This window comes from Rattus norvegicus, chromosome 2, assembly GCF_036323735.1.
Source record: "Rattus norvegicus strain BN/NHsdMcwi chromosome 2, GRCr8, whole genome shotgun sequence".
Classification (NCBI taxonomy): Eukaryota; Metazoa; Chordata; class Mammalia; order Rodentia; family Muridae; genus Rattus; species Rattus norvegicus.
In genome coordinates, this window is record NC_086020.1 from 53,359,071 (window position 1) to 53,368,800 (window position 9,730).

The 9,730-nt window shown below is 42.3% G+C and overlaps 1 long non-coding RNA gene across 5 annotated transcripts in view; it reads right to left on the bottom strand.

Moving 5' to 3' along the window:
* LOC102547360 (uncharacterized) overlaps positions 1–9,730 on the bottom strand; it is a 52,570-nt gene that overhangs the window by 31,718 nt on the left and 11,122 nt on the right. The window contains exons 2-4 of one of the 5 annotated variants that reach the window (XR_001836592.3): positions 8,806–8,889; positions 8,409–8,463; positions 891–6,698 (exon numbers count right to left, since the gene is read on the bottom strand). This is a non-coding gene — a long non-coding RNA (uncharacterized LOC102547360). Of the gene's footprint in view, positions 1–890; positions 8,464–8,805; positions 9,288–9,730 lie in introns of those variants that run through there. The other 4 variants (XR_590919.4, XR_010064111.1, XR_010064110.1 and 1 more) reach the window with 4 other exon arrangements.

Sequence of the window (9,730 nt, forward strand, 5' to 3'; positions counted from 1 at the left end):
AAGAGTTTTAGTTCTGGGGTTGGGGATTTAGCTCAGTGGTAGAGCGCTTGCCTAGCAAGCGCAAGGCCCTGGGTTCCGTCCCCAGCTCCGGGGGGAGTGGGGTGGGGTGGGGGGTGGGGTGGGGGTGGGGTGGGGGGGTGGGGATGTGGGGGGTGTTTAGTTCTAGGGGATTAGTACCGTAATTTCAATGAGAATGTAAAGTGTCATTTGTTTATGCATTTAAGCCACTATCTATGTACCGTAATTTCAATGAGAATGTAAAGTGTCATTTGTTTATGCATTTAAGCGACTATCTATTGCCTCCTATGTCCCTCGTCCCCCTTCTCCCTCCCTCCCCTTCCTGGCTTATGTGTTTTATTGCTGTTATTTGCAGGCCTCACCTGCTGTAGCCTTCTCCCACTTAGTGCACTAACCCTGCCTCTTCCTTTCCTACTCTCTCCACACCCTGCCAGCTATACTTGCACACTTATTTATGTGCATGAGATTGGATACTATGATTTCCTAGTGTACTATTGTCTTCATGCTTTCTCCTCGAAAGGGTTTCCAAGCCCTGATAATTCTGACTACTTGGGCTGGATCTTTCTTCGTTCAGGGAGCTCCCCTATAGATCCTTTCTATTGTCTGGGTGACTCACTTGCTAGAGTCCCGGGACTGCTCAGAAAGGCTGCAGAGAATTCTCTGTCTGTACATGGGAAGCTCCTCATAGTTCTAAGAGTGTAGATAACAGTTCGTATCCACTGTAGGGAGGTTGTGTCCTTCCATTTAAGCAGTACCTCTGGTCCCTACATACAGAGTACCACCTAAAGGTCTCTTGTCAACGACAGGGGTACTGAGGGTACCTGGACGAGAATGGGGGACAAGAGACATGAAGAAGGACGCCAAGACAAGAGTCTGATCAAGGCGACAATTTTATTTTTCCTCAAGGCTGAATTTATACCATAACATGGGTAACAGAGGGAGGGGGGGAATAAGAAACATTTATGCAGGCCAAGGACACAATATTCATGTGGTCAGGGAGTAGGCTGATGTTGACAGGATGTCAGAAAGGTCACAGGTTTGTCATATCTCTTAGTCAGCAGGATGTTGGTTTTTTAGAAAGGTTACAGGTCATCACATTGGGTATCTTAACATCAGATGTTATCATATGATTATTCATCTTAACCACCACATTTGTATTAGTCTTCTGTTGCTGGCTGGGGATTTTCCATGAACCCAGTCATACTTAACGATAACCATAATAATAACATCAATAATGGAGGGCTTCAAAGGCATCGCTCCCAACAGTCTCTGGATGCGACCAGATGTCTCTTGGGCAGACAAGCCAAATTATCCTTTCTCCAATTATAAACTACCAGCCTTAAATCTGAAGTGGATTTGAAACGAGAAGGTCAGTTTAACTAAAGAATGTGTAAGATGACCCCAATATTTCTTACCCTGGTGGACACAGACCAGCATATCAGGCATAATCCAGGAGCTGTAATGAAGGTATTTTGCATTGATAACTAAGGTCAAAGGTCAGTCGACCTTAAACTGGAGAGATTATCTAGGCAGGAATGACTAAGTCACTGGATATCTTTCTAGATCTTAAAATCAGAGAGGGAAAACAGAGAGACTCGAAGCATAAGGTATTCAATGCTCCTGTGTTCATCAAATTGCTTTTGAACTGGGTCAGACCAAATTCCTAGACAGCTGTGGTGACCCAGAATTCCCAGAGGGTTTATGTCTGACATTTTGTCAGAATTCACACAGTAAATTCACACTTTCTTTACCACCATCAGCCAGGCATGGTTGGTGTTCCAGGGAAAGATGGCTACAGTCTGGTTCTGAATGTCCTCTGGGGTGTGCAATGAGTGAGCAGTGTTGTTTGGAAACAAAACATTGGTGGGGAGCCAATCCATCCAGTGGGACATGCTAGTCTTGGTTAGACATCTCCTACATGGAAGCTGTTGGTCAGGAGTCACCTTTCAGGGTGACATGGCTTCAGTTGAGCCAGGTTTGTCCTAGCAATTTGGATACTTCTGCCAAAAGGCAGAGGAAATCAGCTCCTGGGAATGTCAGAGTACAGGCTGGCCTAGCAAGTGCTTCACCATAGTCCAGGCCTTGGTGCAGCATTTGAACTTCAAAGCACTGGAGGGATGTGGCTCAGAGGGCTCACAGTTTACTCGCCACTGGGCATCCAAGTCATTGATGCCACAAGAAAGCCAGCCCAGCATGTCCTTATGTTATCTGCTCCTTCTATGTACCAGCATTTGTGACCAAACTTCCCCTTTTCTGTAGAGACAATAGCCACCAGCCATTCTGGATTAGGATCCACCCCAACGATTTCATTTTGCAATGTCCCCATTTCCAAATAATGTCTCACCTTGAGGAACTGGGAATTAGAATTTCACCATGAGAACTTGGTTGAGTACAGAGACACAATTCAGTCCATCATGGGGAGGTGGTTGGACATAGTACTACCCTGCATATGCCACTGATTAGTAATAAACTATCATTCCAATTCTGAGATAAGGACAGTTCGCATCTTAGCTTGTAGCTGCTGCTCTTTCATTGTTGGAAGAGCAACAAATTGACGATCAGGAAATGTATAATTAGATGCATAAAAACATTATGAAACAGAAAATTAACTCCTTTCAAATGGCAGTAATTTGAATACCTTTTGTTTTGAATACCATGGAACAAATTAGAAATGTTAGAAATGTTACACTTGTCCATAGGATAACCTTAAAGTCATCTTCCCCTAGATATTATGAAAGGGAAAAACCAAGGACAGAGAGATTAAACAGTTTACTCAGAGGCAAATCTATCAAGTAGTAGAACCTGAGAACCAGCTGTGGATTTTGTCAGCGCTGACCCCTGACCCATTTCTCTGTATGTAACATACACTGTAAGTGGTTTCTAGTAGGTTTAGTCATTTTGGTTAAAGACTTGAGAAACTACCTCTTTGCTGTCAGGTTGGTTACAATATTAAAAAAGTGGGACCTTTAAGACATGACTAGATTAGTAAGACTGCAGAGATGGCTTAGGAGTCAAGAGCACTGGCTGCTCTTCCAAGGAACACAGATTCAGCTCCCAGCACCTTACAGTGGCTCATAGCCATCTGTAACTCCAGCTTCAGGGGAGATGACACCTCTTCTGGTTTCTGTGGACACCAACACACGATGCACAGACATACATGCAGGCAAAGTAACCTTATGTATAAAGTAAAATAATAAAAAGTGACTAGATGAAAGCTAGAGGTGGTTAGTCAGTTATCATAGGAGTAGTCTAGGAACAGCGACTCTGACCTGATTTTTCTTTGTCTCATGTGCACTTCCTTTGCTCTGTGATACCCTCTGCCACATTCTAACAGGCAAGGATGCTCTGACTAGATGTCAGCACTTTATTCCTTGAACTTTTAAGCCTCTATGACAGTAAGAAATAAAGCATTCTTCTTCATAAGTTGCCCAGTAAATGGTTAGTATTGTTAACTAACGCAATCTAATTTCAAATTTTACTTGTGTGTGCACATGTGTGCACACAGGTTTGCCTTTTGCTGGTGCCGCAGCATGTGGCAGTCAGAGGTCAACTTTGAAGAGCCAGTTCTGTCCTGTTACCTTGTGGAATCCAGTGATCTCAGGATGCTAGGCCTACCTATAAACACCTCTACCCACGGAGCAATCCCACTGGTGCAACTTTGACTCAGTATAAAATTACCTGGGAAAAGACTCTCAGTGAGGGATTGTCTAGATGTATGCTGTGGGCATGCACATTGAGAATCTTCATCATCTCCTCCTCTTCTTCTTCCTCTTCCTCTTCCTCTTCCTCCTCCTCTTCTTCCTCCTCTTCCTCCTCCTCTTCCTCCTCCTCTTCTTCCTCCTCCTCCTCTTCTTTTTTTTTTTTTTAGACAGGGTCTACTATGTTGCCTTGGCTGACCTGGAATTCTCTATATAGATCCTCCTACCTCTGCTTTCCAATGCCTGGGGTTAAAGATGAGCACTGGTGAGTCTAAGATGGTTGTCTTGATTAAGCTAACTGAGGTGATAAGGCATGCCAACTGTGGGTAGTACCATTCCCTACGCAGGGCATACTGAACTGTGTCAGAGGAGAAGTAACTGAGGACAAGCATAACTGCATTTATTCTGTCTCTGCTCTTAACTGTGGACATGACTAGCTGCTTTAAGTCCCTGCTGCCTTGACTTTCTCACATTAATAAACTACAACCTGAAATTATGAGCCAAATACAACCTATCTTCTTTATGTTGCTTTTACGAGGGTATGTTATCACAGAAAGAGGAAATAAAACTAAAACACCCAGTCACCCAGTCTCAGATATGCTAGGGTAACTGAAAAGAGACTAAGACAATGACCCACATGGTACATAGCCTCCTGCCACATTTTTGTTTTTAAAGAATATTGTTATTCATTCTTCCCTGGCCAAGAGTATTACTTTATTATTACTCTAGTTACAAAAATGTGTTTATTAGAAAATAAAGTCTTGGGGGCTGGAGAAATGGCTCAGTGGTTAAAAGCACTGACTGCTCTTCCAGAGGTCCTGAGTTCAAATCCCAGCAACCACGTGGTGGCTCACAGCCATCTGTAATGGGATCTGATGCCCTCTTCTGGTGTGTCTGAAGACAGCTAGAGTGTAGTCATATAAATAAATAAATAAATAAATAAATAAATAAATAAATAAATAAATAAATAAATCTTTTTTTTAAAAAAGAAAAAGTCTTTAAGGTTTTCCTGAACCTATTTTTCATTACTTTTTATTCTTTAGCTGAGACAGCAAAGGATTACTTACTGTATACTGGTGACACTTGGCCACAAGTGAGGACTTGTAAGAAGGAACAGGTGAGAACCATCCAAAACGCCACAGGCTGAGGACCAGCTGGGCCTGTCTGCAGTGAAAGCACAGCAACTTCCTAGAGGCAGTTTTGGTGATCAGACGGTGAAGTTCCAGATCCAGTGAGACACCGGGGAAGCTCACAGTCTGACAGATTGTTCCAGCAACCTGGCCTCCAGCATCCCTTATTTCTACTTGTTTGGCCTCTGTACCTGCACAGGCTAATCCATGTGGACCACTGCCTCATCTGCCTCTCACATACTTCAGCCTGCACATTCACTTCCCCTTCCCCCCTTTCACTCATGGTATGGGAGTTTCAAGACCAAGAACTGAAATTATTGTTTAGTTGGTTTTGGGGTTTTTACTTTTGTTTTTTTTTTGGTTTTTTGTTTTTGGTTTTTTGGGTTTTTTTTGTTGTTGTTGTTTTTGTTTTTTTGTTTTGTTTTGTTTTGTTTTTTTGAGATAGGGTTTCTCTGTATAGCCCTGGCCATCCTAGAACTCACTCTGTAGACCAGATTGGCCTTGAACTCACAGAGATTTGCCTGCCTCTGCCTCCAGAGTGCTGGGATTAAAGGCATGTACCACCACCATCTTTCTAAATTAGTTTTTTTTTTCTTTTTTCTTTTCGGAGCTGGGGACTGAACCCAGGGCCTTGCGCTTGCTAGGCAAGCGCTCTACCACTGAGCTAAATGCCCAACCCCCTAAATTAGTTTTTAACCTCTTTTCTTCCCAGAGATGAAAAGTTATTCTCCTCCTGACCTGTCTCCCCCCTTTCTTCCCTTCCTCCCTCTGTCCTTTCCCTGTTATTTGGAAAACATAAGTGCTTTGCTTGCTTTGGACTGAACTCAAATGCTTTAGGCAGAGAACACAGGCTTTGACGTATGTTAGTTCTTGTGAATAAAGAAAATTTATTTACAAAGAGCTGACTGGTTAAGCTTTTTTTTAAATGACTGTATTTCTACCCTACATAGAGCAAGTCTTACTGGTTGCACAGATAACTAAACAACAGAGATCACAGGCAATGGTTTTGAGGTTCTGGCTCTCTGTAAGGACATGAAGGAGTCTTTATACTTATAAAGTGGCTCACTTGGACCAAGGTAACAATCTTTAATGTTAGAAATAGCTTCTCACTACAAAATTTTCAGTTTTCAGATATAAAAGGAGATATTTTAAAGGGGAACAGCCTTTACCTTAATGAAATCTCAAGAGGAAGACCATGATTCCACATTTCTGGCTGAGAAATCAGAGGTAATGAAGATATAGTAGATAGCATACATTAGCCAAAATAGTACCAATGACTTATATAGATAAAATAAAATATTGGTGTACTTGAGTTTAGTGGAATTAGCAACTACTATTTAAAACCCGCACAAGTTAAAATATGTGGAGCTGTTTTATATGTTAAAAATATGAACTATGGGGTATACACTTTCCAAAATGTACTCAACTACAAATAAAATAAGAAATGTCATGTATTGTGTGTGTGTGTGTGTGTGTGTGTGTGTGTGTGTGTGTAGGTCAGAGGATGACATCAGATGCCTTTCTCAATCACTCTCCATTTCACTTACTGAAACAGGCTCTCTTTCAGAACCCAGAGCTCACTGATTTGGCTGGTCCAGCTAGCTAGCTTGCCCCAGGAGTCCTCTAGCTCCATCTTCTAAGAACTGGAATTACTCTTGCCTAGCTTTTACATGGGTGCTGAGAATCTGAACTCTGTCCTTCATGCTTACACACAAGCACATTGTCTGCTGGGCCATTTCCCCAGCACCACATGTGAAATTTAAAGATTATGTTGATATCTGAATTTTTATTTGTGCAGCATGGTCAGACAAGTCTTGATTGGAATCCCTGCAGTGACTTTTGATTTGTTTATCTACAAATAAAAGATAAAAAAAACTAAAAAATTGTTGTGCAGATTTAACATATATTAAAAACAACCAATGCTCCATACAAGAGGTGACAAGCGACCTGAATTCCTTTCCAGCACTTGAGCACTTGTTAAATATTGCAGCATGGCCTCAGAGTCAGCTTGGGAAAATTGAAGATTCTATGTTTTGTACTTCAAAATGAACAGCTATGGGAGGAGTTCCATACTCACAAGGCTGGAATAGTGACATTAGGGACTGTCACCAGTAGGAACAGGGGGTGTGTGAGCAGCCCTTCACGTAAGCCTGGGGCAGCTAAGATAACAAAAAGCTGGAAACAGAGTTTGTTTGGTGAGCACAGTTGGGATAGCAGCCTTAGGCCCCTAGAGGTCACACTGAATAAAGATAATTTTTGATCACGCGATTGGTGATACCTCAACTGAGTATCAGGATAATGTGTTCTTATCTTTCAGTCACAGATATTGTTATAGCATGACATTAACTTTGTTTCATTGCATTGGATTCAACTGTGAAGACGTTTGAAGCAATATTAAAACTTCCCTTTTTCTCCTTGCCTTTTCCACCCAGAGAAATATTTGAGCTTTCAATGTGCATGAGCCAGGAGGAGACAACAAGCAAGAGTTGTCTGTGGGGATGGGAGCCAAAGGGGAACAATCAGCACGGCCAGGAAGACCATGAAATAGGTGAGGTGAGAAGCCTAGGCATGCTACGGATGACAACCAGAGAGGCTGAGAGAGACCCTGAAAGCTCACTTAGAGAGCAAGGGGAGGAAGAGTTAGGATATCAAGGAGACTCTACCGAGGTTCATTGCTCTCTCACAGCAAGAATCAGGGTGGTATGCATGGAAATCAAATGAGTTTCCAAGGTGAACCCTAGAGTTAAGATGTTTCCCATTTTCAAAAGAAAGGACTAGTTCCCTGTAAGAACACCAACTCCCATGGTGAGTTTTATGTGTCACCCAGGGGACATTATAGTTCCTGGTTATTCATCAAACACTGATGTAGGTACTGCGGAGTTTTATTTTTACCTATAACTAAGGAGTACAGCTGGGCAATGTTAGAGAAGATTATAAGGTCCAATTCTACACTAGCCAATTCCTTGAGGTAAATCTCTTATTATGCACCTGTTGTTTGTTCTGTTTTGCTGGCTGATCCCTGAGAGACGAGTGCTTTAGAGATAACTGGGGGAGGAGGACTTCCTCCCCCTGCCAGACAAATTAGGCCCTCAATAGGCCCAGTGAGGGTTGACATGTGGTCCATGAAGACAGAAGTCTGAAGTCACAGATGACCAGTGAGCCGCCTACAACGGAGAGTGGATGCTGAGCTGCTAGGACAGGGCAGTCTTTGTGCCTTAGCTCTTTGTTTTAATGAAGGACCTAGATGGGAACTTTGGGCAGCATCTCTCTTGTAACTAACTCCCTGTTTTTCTTTCTTTAGGGAGCCACCACCTGATCCAGACTATGTCTCCCACCTAGATAGATTCCAATAAAAGCTTTGCCTGACCAGCCTCATTTCTACCATTTTTGGGCCTGGGCACTAGGCTCCAGTAACATAAAGACACCTGTTCCCTTGTGAAAATCAACTGTAATGCTACTACATGTATTTTCTACAAACATAAGTCTATAAGGATAGGAAGTCTAAAACAAGAAAAGAACAAAACAAAAAGTGTTCCAGTGGTAAAAACCTAAGAAATCATACCAGCATCATTTGGTGTGCATCACAAGTTATCTGAAGAGAATGTTTCTCAGTGTTCCTAAGGGACAGCAGAGAATGTAAAATGTTACCTCCAAATTTTCAGGAACTTTTGGGTTAAAACAGAAATCTACTACTATAACAATATTTGGAGTTTTCAAAAGCAGTTGGAAGTACCAGAGAATACACGAAGTGGTTATCCTCATCAAACACATTCAAAGCAACATCTGGGTGTGCTACTTAGGGATTTGTCGCCTACAGTCTGGGAAAGTTTTAAAGGTCCCCCCACCCTTTTGTGAGCTGTCCTTGAAAACTATACACAAACTCAGCATAAGATAGAATAGTTTGGCTAAAGAAGAGGATAAAGTTACATAAAGATGACTGTGGTCTGAATGTGACCCACCTCCCATAGCTTCATGTGTTTGAAGAACTGGTCTTTAACTAGGGTGCTGTTTTAGAAGACTGTGGAACCTTTAAGACGTGAAGCCTGTGGGAACAATAGGATCACTTTTGAGGTTTGACATTTCATAGCTCAAACTCACTTCCTGCCTGCTCTCTGATTCCTAGCTGCAGCTGCGATGTGACCCCTCATGGTATCTGCTGTCATGCTTTCCCGGACATGGTGGGATGTAGCCTCTTTAACTGAAGTCAGATAATCTCTTCCTCTCCAAAGTTGACTCTTGTTCTGTACTTTGTTCATGGCAACAAGAAAAGTGACCCAATGGTAAAGAAAACATCTGTTTCTCGTGGCAGTTGAGCTGCGGTATAGATGCATCTGTCTTCTGAGCTCTGAGTGCTCTAGAAAGAACAGCCAGTGCAGAACCTCAAGGCAGACATAAACTGTAACAGACACGGATTTCCCATGCCGAAAGGCAGTGGTAAATCCTAAGAATGGAGGAAATGGAGAAATGATATATAAAATCTGACCCATAGGCTAAATTTTTCCTCTATTCCAGTCTGGGCAATGGAAATGACTTCAACAGAATGCCTGCCCTTTACTAGGTCTCTAGCTTAGTTAATCGCTTGTTAACACTTCAGTATCAGCTAGTAGATGGTTCAATAACCATCTATTAAACACACACTAATTTCTAGGCATTGTGATAGGTATCTTAGGTACAATATAGTACTCCAAATAGATACCATTCTCAGTTCACCAATGAAGAACCAAACCTCAAAGACTTCAAGTCATTTGCCCACATAAGTCAATGCTAAGATTTAAACACAGCTCCTCTGGGCTCTTCCCCATTATTCTGTCACACCCTATAAAGAACATAGATGGGTCCAGGGAAGGGGTGTGGTGGTAGATTCTGAAAGAGATAGATGAATAC